At 38.4% G+C, this 17540-nt stretch overlaps 1 protein-coding gene across 3 annotated transcripts in view; it reads right to left on the bottom strand.

Annotated features, from left to right (window-relative positions):
• The window catches only part of LOC101157017 (histone deacetylase 4), a 136993-nt gene extending 129713 nt beyond the window's left edge, over window positions 1-7280 (bottom strand). For 2 of the 3 annotated variants that reach the window (XM_020713280.2, XM_011489953.3), the window contains exon 1: window positions 7151-7280. The gene's annotated coding sequence lies outside the window, so the exon portion shown is untranslated. Of the gene's footprint in view, window positions 1-5309; window positions 5448-7150 lie in introns of those variants that run through there. The other variant, XM_020713279.2, reaches the window with a different exon arrangement.
• Between the last annotated feature and the right edge of the window lie 10260 nt (window positions 7281-17540).

The following is a 17540-nucleotide window of genomic DNA, read 5'->3' as shown; positions in this document are numbered from 1 at the left end:
TTTTAAAGGCTACCACGCAGGAATCCAGGGTTCAATTCCAGGGGAATGAACAATGGTACTGGCGAGCAATTAACATCCTTGGGCAAGACTCTTAACGCCACTGCCTCCCGATCGCGGTTTGGCTGCAGCTCACCGCTCCCCCAGGGGATGGGTCAAATGTGGAGAAGAATTTCCCCATTGTGGGATAAATAAAGTATCAATTATTATTATTATTAACTACCAATTTGAAACCAGATTCTGAGTTTTGATCAGGCCTGCTCTCCTCACAGAGACCGTCTCCATGAAGCCTGATGGGGATTTTACCAAGATGAAATCTGACAGAACTGTATATACTGCAGATCTGATACCAATCAGCTGCATAACTTTATGAACAGCAATTTAGTTTAAGTCTTTGTCTTTGCTAGCAGCCATTTAAGAAACGTCCATCTAATCACAGCAAGTGAGCAGCATTTTAATGTGCATGAATTGTTGCCCACACGCTGATATTATGGTGAAAGGAGTGCTTTTGCTAATATGAGGTCAATGTGAAGATCAACAAATGTTTTAGCTCTTTTTTGCCAAAACAACACTTCTGCCATACTTACCGCAGAAGTGACGCTGAAAGTTTTTTAAACGCTGCCACCCACTCAATTTCAAAACGAAAAGCTTTGGCATGAAAATGGAAGAGAAACTCAGGAAAACTTAGATTTTATTCAGTTGCTGGTTTTTTTATTCTGTTTGCATTTTCACCTCCAACTATTAAAGTGACATTATAGTGATGATGCACACAAGCCTGCTGACATTCGTGGACTAAAATCTCCATGTCGTTGTCTTGGTAACAAAAAAAAGCAACAAGCTGGAGTCGACGAAAAAGAAGGAAGTGACATATTTCCAGGCAGTAAGCCAAGCACAAGCATGTACTGCATGACACAAGTCCACTCCACTTTACTTTCCTAATTACTCACACTCTTCCTAAATCCTTTTACTTTTAACCTCTTGGCTTTTGCCTGTTTTTATGTAGACATACTGAAGAAAGAATGAATAAATACTCACATGTTTACCTTCAATCATCTCCAAACGACCCTAATGTTCTTGTTTCATTTCCCCAGATTTCAACTTTGTGTTTTTGCTCAGCTGAAACATTTTCTTTCTGCTATTTAGAAACATGTATAGACAGCGTTGCCTAGAGTTTGTCTAAACTAGAAGCAAAAACCTAATGCCTAATATATTGATTGCTTGGTCCTCTTCTGATTGGGCTATTCTGTCATTTTTACAGGACAAGGAAACAAAATGATTTTTGCCCAAGAGACATCTGGACAAAAATCATTGGTAGCAATGCTGCAGGTTAGGTAAACGTACATGGAACGTTTTAAACAACTGAACAAACATTTTCTGGTTCAGATCAGGTTGTGTGGTGGTGTTGCTTAGAGTGTATGAGTGGGTGAAACTTGGAACTGTCAGAAAATGCACATTTGTGTTCTAATGTGAATAAGGAAGGCAGCTGAAAGCTGCAGATCAGAGTTAGACTCCACACTGATTGACTGCATTTCCACTTTTATGATGGCATACCTTTTAAGAACACTGGAGGCTGTGGTTCCAACCACACTGACATGGGCTGCATTGCAGCGCTACCAGACTCCAGATGACCAGCAGGTCAAAGAGTCACCAGATGTGTTTGTTGATTATAGTCTGGAAACATGATCTTCTCCCTCCAAATCAGAAACGAAAGCTACATTCGCACCAGCCACATCAACTTGTGTACAAGTGACCATTTTCATTGTAAAGTCTTTGTAAATGCCTGTAAACCCGTGTCGATAATGAAGGAGAATTTAATGATTGCAGTCTGTGCCCGGCTGGAATTCTATGACACCAAGTCTTTCATATATCGGAACAGCTGGGAAAGAAAAAGCCTGGAGCAAGATACACTCGATTTGTACCACTTTGATGTTTCATACAAAGCCTCTTCCAACTGACGGTGGTGGACATGCGCTACTGAACTGTAAAAAAAAAAAAAAAGAAGCCCCTCCTTTTCGCTACCTGTTTGTCCAGTATGAACACCACAGAATGCGTATGGTGCGTTCTTAAATGAACAGCAAATGCCCAGGGGGAATGTAGCATTACAGCAACCTGGAGTTTTCTTCGAATCTTAAAGGCTCTAAAATGAACCCAAAGATCGGATAGTGGCACTACCGTAACCACAACGCTCTCCGTTGAAGTAACACAACAGAAAAACCAAGGTGGGGTTGGCTCACACATGAACATATTCTCAAAGATGAAGATGCTTTACAACAAACCCATCCACTTTGAGGCTAGTATCTATGGTAATCAAAACTCAACTCGTACCAAGGCGTGGCATCTAGTGGTGTGAAGAAGGAAACCATATAACGGAAATGTACCTTAACTCTTTGATAACAGCAAGTAACACATGATCTTTGAACTATTGTAACACTTCGACCGCTTAGCAATTAGGGTAATTCTAACGGATTCTGACGCTGATAAAAGTAGCTTTGGGAACAAAATGATATCTCCCTTGAGACAAAAATAAGAATCAGAGAGCTGAAAAGGAAGTGGTGCATTCTAATACATTTCAGAAAAACATGTTAAGTTTAACTGCACAAGTTATCAAATGATGTCCCATTGATTCAACAAAAAAAGTATAACAGAATTTAAACCTTTAACACCAGAGATATCATCAGGGATACCTAAATAATACACGTTCTTTGACATACAATAACTCTTTGAGACTTAACGCAATGAACATGAATTAGCTTTGCATTGTAACACATAGGAACATTTACTGTGTTGCATATCTGCAAAATCAGGAATTACATTAATTGTGTAAATGGTTGAAGAGTTTCAGTAGTTGAAAGAATGTCAACATGTCAACATAACCCGTGGGCAATGTTAGGGAACACCCTGGACAGGTCGCCAGTCCGTTGCAGGGCCACGAGGCAGGTCAAAACAGGACCATGCACACTCGCATTCACATTTACACCTAGGGACAATTTAGAGTAACCAATTAACCAATGGTGCATGTTTTTGGATTGTGGGAGGAAGCCGGAGCCCCCAAAGAAAACACACGCATGCACTGAGAGAACATGCAAACTCCACACAGACATGACACAGAAAGGTCCCCCATTGGTGATTCTGTTTCAGGTCCCCAGCTGGAACATATATTCTTGCCTAACAGCGAGAGTTCTAACCACTGTTCCACCACGCAGCCCAAGATGTCACCGGTGACACAAAATAACATGTAAGAAGTCACGGGTGACACAAAATAACACACAATCTTCCAATTGCCCCAACTCTTCAACCTTTAACGCAATTAATGTAATTCCAACAGGTAGGGAAGTGTTGCATATCAACGCAAAGTTTTTTTTCTCCGTGTCAGTATCAGTTGGTTTTAGCTAGTTTTATGTTAACTTATAACCCTTTTAACCCAGATGTGATGAACATGTTTACTTCAGAATGCATCTCCAGAGATAATTGCTATCCATGCTTGTAAAAGTTTGTAAAAGAGTTTAGAAAGCTGGTAAACAAATCTCAAATATCAAAGAGCACCCAACCTCTACAACAGCCTCAACAGACACAAAAATATACAAGCAATTATGTCCTATCAAACAGCAAAATGGTTGCCAACTGATCTTAGAATGCTGCCGGAGGTTCAAAGTTAGGCCGAGGTCCTGGCAAAGCGCAAGCATTAAAAATAGGTTTATTCCTGGTGATGTGAGAAAAAACCCAGTATAAAAAGGCTGGACGTGGGAGAATGATTCAGAGCAATGAACTAATCGGCTGACCCCAAGGATCAACACAAGGACTCATCAGGCTTCAAATCACATCAGTTGAGCTTGAGAGCTTTTGTATGGTTGCCAGTTCGATTCTCTGTATTCCTTTCACAGATTTGAATCTTCCCCTTGTCTGCTTTTATTGCTTTAGTGGAAGTATCCAACTTACTGTCGATTATTAACTCATGTCACAGAAACCCAGAAAGGAACAAGGAAAAAAATAGCAGATGGGAAGATAATTGGTTCATCAAGAAAACAATGATGAAAAATTCCTGGAATATGTCTTCTAAAAAACTGAGACCAATACAAAGCTGCAGAACTGTGATTGTTCTCCCTCCAAACCAGAAACAAATCAGAGCAACCTGGAGCTGTCTTCAAATCTTTATTTTGCTTACTGGTTTTAAAATCAACCCAAAGACTGAACAGTAGCACCGCCGTCGCCACAAACTTCTTCGTTGTTGTGATGTAACAACAGAAAAACCAACCGGAGTTGGCATATACAGGAAGACATCCTTAATTTTGAGATGCCTTACTACAAGCCAGCCCATTTCAAGGCAGGTTTCAATGGTAGTCATAGTTTGATTAATACGAAAGCATTAAAAGACAACATAAGACTACATGGTAAGGTGAAGACAAGATTCTTGGACATGGTTTTCAGAGCCCTGCTTCATATCATTAAAAAGACCCTTAAATGTGGCAGCATCACAAGCAACAAAGCATCCTTCCTACCAGAATGAGGTACATCAGTTAGCTTTGACACTAATACAGTACTGCAAACTCTGTTGGAATGGTTGGAGGATACAAATAAATTTCACGTCTCCAACTGGTTTGGTTTGTGTTCACACATTTCCAGATACAATGCCAAGGCTAAAGAAGATCAAACTGCTAAGAAATATCATGTAAGCCACACACAATATCACTCACTTTGGGGGCTAAACTGCCTGAACAAGAGGGTGAAAACCACAGAGAGAGAAAAACCACCTAGTCTTACTAATCCTCTAGTTATTACTAGTTATTAGATTGCAATAAGTGCTTATACTTCTTCCCTTTCCATCAACTGCAACCCCCCTGGGGGGGGGGGGGGGGGGGTTTCCAGGCATGTCCCAACGAGGGGACACCCTGGGAAAGAATCAGAAAGCACTGAGGAGACTTCATCTCTCACCTGGCCAAGGAATAACTTGGAGGAGCTGGAGGAAATAATCCAGGAAGAGAAAAGCCTGTCCTCCGGAGAAGTGGATGAAAATGGGTGGGTGGGTGGATGGATGGATGGATGGATGGATGGATGGATGGATGGATGGATGGATGGATGGATGGATGGATGGATGGATGGATGGATGGATGGATGGATGGATGGAATGCAGTAGGCACTTTTCGCCTAGTGCTTGAAAATCAGAACAGCCTTGATCTCACTGCAAAATGTTTTAACTAGTCCCTGGTAGTACGTAGAACTGTATTCCATCAGAACAAATCAAATTTGGTAAAATAAATAAATATAACACAAGCCATTTACAGCAAAATGTTCATCTTGTAAAATAAAGTTCTTACTTGTGACATCATGTCAGGATAGGAAACAAGACATCAACACTCAATCATAAGCAGGAGAAGGAGCCCACATGTGCACTAGACAGGATGTCTGGGAAGAGATTTCAACCCAGAGATTACTCAGTGATCTCATGATTCCTGAAAGATCTCTCAAGTAATCTCACAATTGCATCTGAACAGGCGGTGTTCTACTGGCTAAAAGACGAAGCATCACCAGGTCTAGAACAGGCCTTTGTCGTGATCATTTTTCATAATAATATGGAAAACACCAAATGACTACATTGAAATTGGTTCAGTTTGGGTTTTGAAGAATGTATTCAGGTTTGAAAAACTTCTTTCAAGAATGACCCCAGGCGATAATAGGGAGGCAGGTTTATACGGTGGCCCTGAAGGACAAATCACATCAATAAATCACTCGACACGAAAATATTTTAAAGATCAAAACCACAATTAAAAAAGCAAAACAAATATTTAAAAAAAAAATAAAAAAAAACAGCATTGCATTTCAGAAACATTCCAGAAACCAAAACAAAAATACATTTCAGCAAACAAAATGTTAGAAAAACAAAAGACAATGAGAAACCAGAAAAGGTAGGTACTATGGGATATCGCTGATTAGATGATTTATCACTTCATGTTGAATAACTTTTTAGTTAAAACGATGGACAAATGGCATCATCCAGTCAGCAATATCCCATAATACCAACCTTTTCTGGTTATTATTGAGTTTCTGTCAATTATTTTTGCTTTCTGAAATGTAATTTTGATTTCTTTTTTATGAAAACGGAAACCGTAGATGGGTCTTAAACTTTAAGAGACATTCATTCATTCATTCATCTTCTTAACCGTTTATTAAGAGACAGATTGTTAAAAAAAATAAAAATGAAAAGAATCTAGGTTCAATATTTCTAATACGGATATTTTTTCCCAAAGAAATCCACAAGTTTTAAAGAACTTTTACCTCAAATTGGTTTAAATATTTTGCCCAAACTGTTTTGCACAAAATACTAAATCTTCACACTTCACCTTTAACTCATTCAAGGTCATTTCCTCCTAAAAAATCTAACATTTTGCTTTTGTCAAAGTTTTCATAATGATGCGAGTTTGCATGTTGAGCACTAATGTGATGAAGTGGAAGGTCTACAGGGTTTGGTCTCCATCTGCATCATCTGAGCGTTTCCCTGGTGACCCCGCTGCTGCTGCTGTGGGGCCTGCAGTGACTCTCAGCCAGAGCGCGTGAATTCTTTCCACTGGTGAGGCTCCACGGGAGTCTTGGCAGAGCGAGTAGCGGCGCTGCTGCTGCTTCTGCCGCCGCTGCTGCTGTGTTTACACTTCATGAAGACACGAGTTTACACCCAAAGCTGCGGCTTCAGCACAGACACCGCTTTCTTCTCACGCACGCGCACAAACCACAGCTGAAGCGCTGTCTGTCAGCTAAAGTCGCCGGTAAACAGAGTTTCTTTAGTGCGCTTTGGAGCGCGTGGCGCAACTGTTCTAAACATCTGGCAGCTTTTGCCCCACTTTTACTGAAAATAAATATGAATGTAAAAAAACAAAACAAAAAAACTAGGCTCAGTGTTGTAAGTTTTTCTGATTGGGTTCGGTTGACTTTTCACCACACAAAAACAAACCCAAAAGTGAGAATGGAGCCAGAACCGCTGCGCGCGGGGGTTCGGAACTGTGGGAGTGTTGCGCAACATCATCCTTTTTGGTAGCTGAGGTTTAGTAGAAACTCTGAGGAGGAAAATAACTGTCTGGCTGCGGGACAGAGGAGGAGGGCGCAGCAACTTTTAACAAAGAAGAGGTGACAGCTTGATTTAGAAAACACACAATCGACACACAACCTGGAGTGAGAAGAGTCACGCGCAGGATTTCCCCCCGAAGCATCCACGGAGCCGGGCTTTCAGGAGCCGCTGCGCTGGAGACACTCAGCCAACTCCTCCGCCATACTGAAGCCATCACGTGTCGGACAGCCTCCCTGTTTCCGTAGGAGGCGGGGTCTACACACAAGATGATTGACAGCTGAGCAAATACTCTGATTACTTTAAGCACTCCTTTGGGAAAGTTTCAAAAGTTAAGTACAGCAACATTACCTTCCTTAGAATAAACGTCTTAGTTGAAACAAAAACTTTTATGTTTTTAAAACTTAAACTTACAATAAAGTTGGAAAATATCAAATAAATAAAAGTCCATTTGAACCAAAAATATTTTAAGAAAGAAATCAGTTTCCTAAAAAAAAGAATATGAACATTATCTTAAATGTGATCATTTTAGAATAATGAAAAAAAAGTATAAATCAGTAAAAAGTATGGAGCAGATAAAGAAATGAAAAGATCAAGTTTCTCATTAAAATTTGTTTTCTAATGAATGGATTAAGTAATGGATTTTAAATGATGTTATGTTATGTATATAAATCAAATCAAAATCAAATTTTCTATTAGTAAATTACACATCTTTTGTATTAAATCATGATTCACCAAAGGGCAAAAAATCACAAATCTTTTTTTTTAGTTGTCCATTTAAGTATTCAAATTAAAACTTGTCTTGATTTCTTTGCTTGTTTGTTTGTTTGTTATACTTTAGTCTCTTCACTACAGTTAAGAGATTTTTTTTTTAAATTAGAGTAAACAATTGTCCTACTTTATATTTTTTTATATATTTTTTTCCTTTTTTTACATTTTCATTGAATGTTCCAACTTTAAGAATAAAGTCAAAATAACATTTTTATTAAAAGTGTTAAAATAATAAAAACAATTTCCCCATTTTTTAATCAGAGCTTTGATTATTTCCCTTTTTTCTCAAACAGGAAAAAAGCTCAAAATAGTAGGCCTACTTGTAATTTTGTTTAAATAAAATGTCTTTAATTAAAAAGTTTAACTTACAGTTTTATAATCATTGCCTAACACCTTTTATAAGTCTACTATCTATAGAAAAAATAGCCACTTCACCCTTTTCTGCTCACAGATGTCTACTGGAGTCACCCAACAATGAAGCTCTGTGGACTTATTATTACATAAGATCATGGCAAAAAAAAACAACTTAAGAAAGGAATCCTTTTTTCCTTGATTAAAGCTTGAAATATCATCTTTGGTACCTCTCAGGTTCCGCGATAAAAATCGCCAACAAATGACAAATATGAATAAAAAGAAATCCCATGTAAGCTAAGAATCCCCTCTTGAAACAACAATGGAGGAGAAATGCAGAAAATGAATAAAAATTCACAAATTTAATCCAGAATGTTTTTGCTTCAGTTTGGAAGCCCATGATTTAGATCATCTTCTTCTATGTCACTTTTTTCTGAGATGTGTGTTCAAAAATGAACACTAACGTCTCCAAGAAGAGTGCACTTATATCCTCCATGATCCAAAGCAGTGATTTAAGCAGCGAACAATACTCGACCACGCAACTGTCAGACTTACAAGGGACAACTAGTCCAGTTCTCCTCTCATGTTACAGCAACACAACTGGGAAAAGGAAGAAAAAAAAAGAAAAGCTAAATACAAAAACAGCAGCACTTCAGCTTTTAAGAGCGTGGGCTCATCTCAGAGAAAATGGAACAACTCAAGCCAATGGTTCTCCAAAGAAAAACACTGACAGCATAATAATCATCCTCTCAAAGGGGCCTGTCCGCATTAGCAAGTGAAGAAAGCTAAAGATGGGACATCTCAACCCGGCCACACTCTCCTCTGACAACATAATAACGGTGCTTAGAGCTCATCTTTGGTGCTGTAAAATGGTAATAAAAGCACATATGGCCCCAGAAATGCACCATACCAAGCAAAGGGATGCAAAGGAAAAGTCAAAGAATAGAAAGGAGACAATATATAGATATTCGTGAATCTTTGATTGTGTATTTTGCTTCAAACATTAAAAGTACCACATGTCCACGATTCTTTTCTATTTATGTCCCTTTATTTCTGTTTATGGCTGCTGGTTTGGAGGGCTGGAAGGACATCCTACCACATTTTAGTTGGACTCATCCATCCATCTCTCTTCTAATCCAGTTGAATCCCTTTAGGGGTCGTGATGTTGCTTGTGCCTATCCCCAGCTGCTCTTGGTCAAAGGTGGAGTTCACACTGGACAGGTTCCCAGTCCGCCACACACCCACGCTAATAGTCAGGGACACTTTAGAGTGTATTCAGACTGGAAAAGTCTGCTGGTCCGGGCCTGGTCTGGATCAAGTCCTGAACCCTGCGTTTGGTCTGTATTCAGACGCCGTCAGCCAGAAATTTCTGTTTTGAACCAAAGCTAATTAAAAAACAACAACAACGTGACTAAAGATCTCTTCATTCATTGGCCAGGAATTACAAGGGTGGGGCAAAGCAACTAGCAGAAATGATGGAAGTCCCATGTTTTGGAGTTCTTGTTAGGATAGTTCATGGATTCAAACTTTATATTTCAGTGACCAATTTGGAACGTCTGTATCAAGGTCAGGTACAACACTTTTTACTTTGGGTGTATTTAAACTGAAAGTTCGTTCCGTATTATTGCAGTTTGATGGGAAACTGGTGAATTTTTCCGCTGGCGACTGCCCAGGCCCGGAAGATCTGGATGTCATCGTCGGTGCAGTCCCGTCTGGAGCTGTGCATCCAGGGAACTCGAAACCGGTTCCGGTCCACGAACCAAAGTCCTGCGTACCGACCCCTAGAATCATCAGTTAACCTATGAAGCATGTTTTTGGAATGTGGGAGAGAACCACAGTGCCCAAAATAAAAACACATGCTACCACAGCCAGGATTTGAAGCAGGGCTTTCTCTTTGTGGCGCAAGATTGCTACACACTACACCACTGTGCACCCCCTATAGCCTTCTCAATTTAACTGAACAGAAAAAGATAAGATTAAAACAGTCACAACAAATTTTATTGTTTTTTTTTGTAATGGAATATAATTATATAGTAAATAAAGTGTTCTACATTAGTTTAAATTTTCTGTTTTTAAGTAACTATATAATGCACTTTTTATTTATTAGTTGCAAATTAATTAGTTTTGTTGTTTTTTTAATGAATGAGAGCACTTTTTAAATGTTGTTGTACATGTGACAGTAACACATAAAGTATGGAAATGAAAAAAGAACTGAAATGTAACAGTTTTAAAGTTTTGTTCTGAAAATATGACTAAACAGATTCTGTAGTACCATATATAGTTTTCTTTTATTTATTCCACAGTAATGCCCACTTCCAGTAGAATCCTCCATTGGACTGTATATTGGACAAACTCTTTAATATAGAAGTGAACCTATAATATATTCACTCAAACCCGGTTATTAACGCGATTAAATGAGAAAACACAACTTTTATAAAGACAGAGTCTGTACGTTTTTATCGCAAATTTTTATTCATGTGTGAAGAATTTTGCAGGAAAGTGGGAAATCATCTTTTCAAATGGAGTTTAGAATATATCTCTGTTACAATAATATGGTTTAATTTTATGGCACAAAAAAACTGGATCCTCTGAATTTCTTCTTATGTAAGAAACTCGTTTCAGTATTAAAATCAGCTTTTCTCCCAAATATTGACTGAGCTGAGAGCTACCTGAGTCAACCAGCATCTCCAGGCCTTCCACACCGCTCAGACAGCAGGAGGTGGATGTCCTGAAAAGGAAGAACAATCGATCAGTTGATGGCAGAGGATTCTCAGCATTATGGTTTAGAAGACAGAGTTGGCACCTTCACATAATGCAAGTAAGTGAAAGATGGGGAAAGCTGATGCCAGGCCTCACAATTATGACAAACAGGACAATAAACGGGGAAATTGCTGTTATTGCTATAAACTGATGTGCAGAGAACAGGGTTTTAGTTGTATTCTTCTGAAATAATCTAATAATCTTGCTCTTTTCTTTCCTCTTATTTAATTGTAAGATTTCATCCACCCACAGAAGATGGGGAAAAGCTAAAAGGGTGTGTGTTTGTGCATCCAGCATAACTCAATTAAGGCTCGGGTTTTAGTGTTGTCAGCTCATTGATTTGACCAACTGATAGGACTCGGGGATAATTTTCGATCTGACTCAACAAATTCTTTGTTTTACATTATCATGGATTGGATTTTTGGCGGCGTCTCGATCGAATGTAATAGAAATTTTAAACCTTTTCTCTGTCCACCGTTTATTATAATGATGGTGGTGAGGAAGGGGACTTTGCTTGTTCAATCCAGTTTTAGTCAGACCCCTACAACTGGCACAGAGGAGTTTTAGATTGAACAAAAAGCTTTAATCCCAAACTGAAACCTGAGTCCACGATCAAGCGTGACCCATCAGAGGTTGGCGAGGATTAACTCCATGAGGGAAGGGACTTTAATGGTAATAAAACTGCTGAGGGCAGAATCAGAATTGAGTATATTAAGGATGTTCTGTTCTGGCATATTCACGTTATGTACTGTATATACCATTGATTGTATATGAGAACTGGACTGAGGGACCCCCCCTCACCTCGTCTTCCAAACAGGAAGTACCAACTGGTTCCAAGAACCCAAAATCCCATAGACTTGTATTGAGAAATAAACAGCTGTTACTCAGTCATTCTATTAGTCAGAGTAACCATTCTTGCTCGAATACTTTTACTAGTTATTAAAAAGCCTATTTTTTCATGATATGTTTTTGTTGTTATTAAGGTTATAAACCTACCAATCAGATGCCTCAGTTAAAGTAGGTGGTGCCTGTTGGCCCCCACTAGCTTGCTTTTAAGTAGTGGGGACTTCCAACAAGCTCTCTTTAGACTGGGGATGATTGCTTGGTGGCCATAGAAACAATGACTCCTACTTAATTGGACCAATCATTGCCTACTGATGACATACAATATGGCACCATCAGCATTGTGAAAATATGGCAACCGAATTGACTTCATTTAGAGCGGAACCAATACAGTCAATTACATATAACTGTATTGTTTTTTTTTTTGTTTTTTTTATTATCCTTTGTATGAAAAACACAGACTGTGTTTATATGAGGTAATAGAAAAGAAATGCCCTGATTTTTTTTGGTTATTTAAAGATAAAATGTTACGTTGGCTTTTTGAAAATGAAATTGTCTGTTTGGCAACTTTTTTAGCAAAGGCTCTACTTAATGGAAACTCTGTATTTTGTTTGACTCTGATTGGGTGGATTTTTGTATATTGTTATTTTAGTTCTGTGACGGCCATTCACTGTACTCTGTTTTCTTCCAGTGTCATATAAGCCCATGCGAGCTGGGCACGAGTGCATGACACCCAAATAAAATCAAACTCAAACTCCAACTATAAATACATGTACCGGTACATGTATGTACGACGGAGTTTTAGGGCCACCAAAAAAAAAACAACCTAAAATTACGGGATTTTATTCTCGTAAATTCAGATTTTTTTTTGTTCACATGAAGTCACCGTGACTAAACATTTCACCTTTACCTTTAACCCTTGTGCTATCTTAGATGACTCCACCCTTCCATTGACGTGTTCTTCCTATCATGACATAGGTGGATAAAGGTGGAAAGATTTCATGTAATCCATGGACACCAGTGAAGATCACCAATCATTGAAGATAAAAGGTTCAGAGCACTGTCTAGTGGGTCTAGAAGACCCAACTCCCAATGTTAAAGTGCCTAGGATAGCACAAGGGTTAAAATCGCACTTCATTTCTTTTTTTAATGCACGTTTTCTTGGCAGGTTCAAATTTTGGATCTGGCCTGGGCGGATGATGATTCAAATGTTAACTAGTTTATTTATTTATTTTTCATTTTCTGAGCCCACTGAATCTTTTTTGGGGTCACGGGGGTCACTAGAGTCACCCAGCTGAACAAGCCACCAGTTGGGTCACACTCACATTCACTGCTAGGGGTAATTTAGTGCAACATTTATTGAACTTTAAAATAGCGCTCTTAAAATTGAACAAAGCATTACATTACATTTTTTTTAAATATTTAAATCAAGTTTTTCTATTGTCAAGAGCACGGACCAAAAGGATTTTGACTCATTTTAAAAACTCATTTCTAGATCCTGCCTCTAAATAAGACAGAAAACTCTCCACGGATTTTGATAAGAAGCTTGAAAAGAGAAATTAAAACAACTTCAAACCAGGTAAAATATCTAGAATGTCTAATAAAAAATAATAAAAAAAAATTTTTTAATCATTGCAAGCCTAGTTTGCAGTGTCGAATTGTAACATGGCTCAGCATATTCTTCCATTTGCTTGGCAATAAAACAAACAAATAAAAACTTGATTTCACAGGGGGAAAAAACTCCCCCATGGATCATTTGTGCGGTGGTTTTGTGAGCAGTTGTGTTTTATGCTCACAAACACAAAAAAATATTTCTCAGCTTGCTTCCATAAACACTGTCTCATCCTTTGATTGCTTTTTAAACTCTCTCAAACTAAATAGGTTGCAGACTGACTCTACGATCTCAGTCATTTCAGTGATGGGGAGTTTATTTTTTTCCCTGCTTCCTGCAGTTTGTGGTTTGTGTCAAGCACAGGTCCTTGACACAAACCCTGACTGGGCTAAGACTCTTCTGCAAGTGTGCTGAAAAGATCCTGAAAACGTCATCGAGGCTGCTTTCAGCTGCTTTGTACATGAACAGCCGCAGAACAATGAATGGGATGAGTCAGCCGCTGACTCATCAGAACTGACGTGGAAGATTTAAATTAAAGGCTATTCATCAAACCCAGAGCACCTCCCTTCACGCCCAGCGAGCTCGTCTTCCCGGCGCTCTGAAAGGAAGGATGACATCCGAGAAACAAAAACGGGCTGAAAGTGACTTCCAACAGGAAGTGCCTTTGATCATGAAATCCAAAATTTACACTTACGCAGACAGAAAAAGCAACAATTTGGCTTTTTAATCACTTGTTTTGTCCATATGGAGAGTATCTGAATCATTCTGTCCTCAGTGAGTCCTTCATCCATTAGAGGCTTAATTATCAGCTGCAACAGCTGCCAAACAACAATTATTTTCACAATTGTTGCTTCGTATTCGTTTAGTAGCCCTTTGGTGTTTGAAGACTTGTTTTTTTTTTTGCTAGTAATTATGTGTATTTTTATGAACAAAAATAAACAAAGAAGAACCATGATTTTTTTTTTCACTCCAGTTTTCACTGCATTTCAAATATCAAAATAAACCTAAACAGCAGCAAAAAGCAGAATCCAACTGAGGTCATTTGGTCTGACATGAGCTTTGCTTCATGAAACATCTGGTCCAACATGTGCCTGGAAATTCCTTTAGGTTTTACTTTTGCACTTAATGAGTTAAAGTTAAAAGATTTGTTTCCCCAAATCTTGCTGAGACGGATGGATTTCAGGAAAATGAGCAAATTAAAAGACCTTTTTTTCAATAATGTCTCAAAACTGTGCAGCTGACATGAAAAGGACAAACAGAAAGCTGAGAATATCTCAAAAATACAACAAAGAGACTGAAACATTAAGCACAAAATGTATGTTTCATGCACAAAAATGGTGTTTTTTACCCTATTGGCTAAAACAAGGACTCAAGATTTCTGTGATTTAACAGTAGACAAACATGAAAATTTGTATTTAAAGATCCACTCGATGAAAATAGTTTTTTTAATATGTTCCTGTGGCATTTTATTTGACAATCAAGGACATACATAAAGAAAATTCAGCTCAGTTATGGGTGATGGGAAAAGGGGCAGGGTTGCTCCACGCCACCAGTCCCACCCACAACTCAGAGGTGAATTTCTAATGAACTTCTGCCGCTCTGCAGAAACTTGACACCGTTTTGTTTTTTTTGTAGCTAAAAATGGCAAAATCATCATGAAAAGAAACTTTTAACCTCTTAAGATTAAAGCTAATATTTGCCCGAACCTTCTGCACACATAGTCACATGTAAGGCCCCAGTTAAGCAGAAACACCTACTGTGGGGATTCCACCCAAAATCTGATCTCTACGCATGTGGATGCCAGGTCTTAAGAGGTTCAAATACATCAAAGATGATGAGAGTGGGACTTTAAAAAGTAATGAAGCGGGGAAAAAAATGTCTGTTAGCAAAAACGAGCATCTTTGATTGATAAATAGGTTCTGGATCAACTTATACTGGGAACATTTTGAATTACCGGTAGTTTTTTGTTCTATGTTGACCTGAATGTATTTATTAAATACAGGCAGCAGCTTTCAGAGACTAAAACTGGACACAGAGTTCCAAAGTCTTGCACCTTTCATCAGGAGGGCAGTCTGAACAAAACTAGTAATGTCAGAAAGGGATCTTACTATTTCCACTCTGATCAGTGGAAACAGAACTGATGTTAGTTAATAAAGGTTGAACATTAATTTGAATGACTGTGAAACATGTAATTGTCTTCAGAAATGGGCAGATCTTCTCATTTCTGCCTCCTCGACTTGGATCTGGAGGAGTTTCTGCTGAAATGTCATATTTTAGAGTCCCAAACTCGATTTGAGATTCATATCCTCATTGGATATTGTTATTTTGTGCTGAGCACAACATACACAACTTCCCATAATTTCATTTATATGTCCTTTATTAATAGTTTTTGACGTCATGTTCTTGTAGAAATCACGTAGAAGCACATCTGCTTTTTGCTGAAAGAGCTTGTCCCGGCTTTTGTCACATCCGTTTTCCAACATTTTTGTGGTGCAGGATAAATAAAAAGCTCTGCAAAAACACAAAATATCACCGAGCATTTTTGTCTAGTTTCTAGTTTAAATATCTTTTTACACTTGATGTAAGATTTTGAATGTCTTGCTGCGTTATTTAATCTGGAAAAAAAATATTTTAAGCAATATCCCTGATGAAAACGTTTTTTGACCCACAAAAAAACATTTAATTTTGAGAAATCTATCCTAAATTGTGCATTTTTTAAAAGGAGGACAGTGGACTCTTGTAGCGCTTAAAATAGGATATTTAAGGGAGGGGGAGTCACACTGTATGAATGTACTTACTTTAAAGACATAACATGTTTCTTGTGGTTATTTTAGGACTTTGTATTTTCAATTTCCAGAGTAATTTATCGAAATAAAAAATTTCAAAATTACATTTTGTCTTAAAAGGTCACAACTTGTGTTACGATATCTTACCAGAACAAATTCTACTAGTTCTATTGGCAGATTGTTTTTTCTTTTTCTTATAACAAGGGAAAAACATCTTGTTTTCTCTTTTTTCATTTGAGAAGGACATTTCTTCTGGTGAGGTTGGGGGCCTCTGAGTGTGTGTTGGTTAGTTGTGCACAGACAGAAGCACATGCCTGACGCAGCAGGGGGATTGAGAGTGTGCGGCCTACATCCTATCATCATGAAGCTGCTTCAAATCGTTTCCTGGAGGCCAGCAGCACACCAGACAACCAGACCTAATGAGGACTTTATAACTAAATTACCTCCCAGAAAAAGTTTCCCTCATATTCCTCTTCTTTTCTGTACCTTTTTGCTTACATTTCTAAAACTTTGAGTTACCTTTTGTACAAAACAGTAAACTGATAATTTTGTTGAATCATGTTCTGTTGGACTAATTCTTTTTTTTTTAAATAATCAATTTTTTTCCATGAGTGGTTTCTGTTGAGTTTGGCTGTTTACAGTGACGTAGAAATGAAAGTTATAAAAGTTTATAGCTTTGAATTTTTTCCAGTTTAAACAAACATGAGATGAGTTATGATGCATAATTGTGTTATAACTTTGAAATTAAAGCTACAAGTAGCATTTAGCGGGCCCGAGCACGTGCGACCGCCTGGCACGAGCGACCGCCCCGTGAGCAACGCCCTGCTCGAGCCATTCTCGTCGTTCTTTCTTGTCCATTCTGGAGCTTCAAGCTAATGTCAATAGGAAAGCAGCCTGTGGGGGGGGGGTGGGGGTGGGGGGGGGTACTGTAATCTGTTGCCTTAAGGGACAAAGACTTTTGCATATAGCATGAAAAAAATTCTTAAATCTAAGCCTCGTTTAGACCTGCTCATTTTCTCATCAAGTAGAAGAAGTTTTTTATCAGATTAAGAAACAAGCAATGATGATAATTGCTATCACTGTCCCTAAGGATGAGAACAATAGAACTCATTCAATTTTCACTACAATGTCTAGATGAGTGTCAGCTATGTCTGATAACTTGGCCAATTAGCTGGACCGGGATCTTACAAAGTGCAGGTGGTTAACGTCCAGTGTGATGAGTCTGTGGACGGCAACAGTACAGCATAGCTTTTGGTTTCCACAAGAGAAGAATTCCTGACACATCTGCCCTAACAGACAACTACAAGAGGAGTTGAAATGTATAACACGGTGAAGGAGTTTTTGTGCAGAAAAAGGTACCATTAGAAAA

Source organism: Oryzias latipes, chromosome 21 (genome assembly GCF_002234675.1).
Source record: "Oryzias latipes chromosome 21, ASM223467v1".
Taxonomy (NCBI): Eukaryota; Metazoa; Chordata; class Actinopteri; order Beloniformes; family Adrianichthyidae; genus Oryzias; species Oryzias latipes.
Note: the sequence above shows the minus strand (reverse complement) of the source record. Positions and strands in the feature narration are given on the sequence as shown.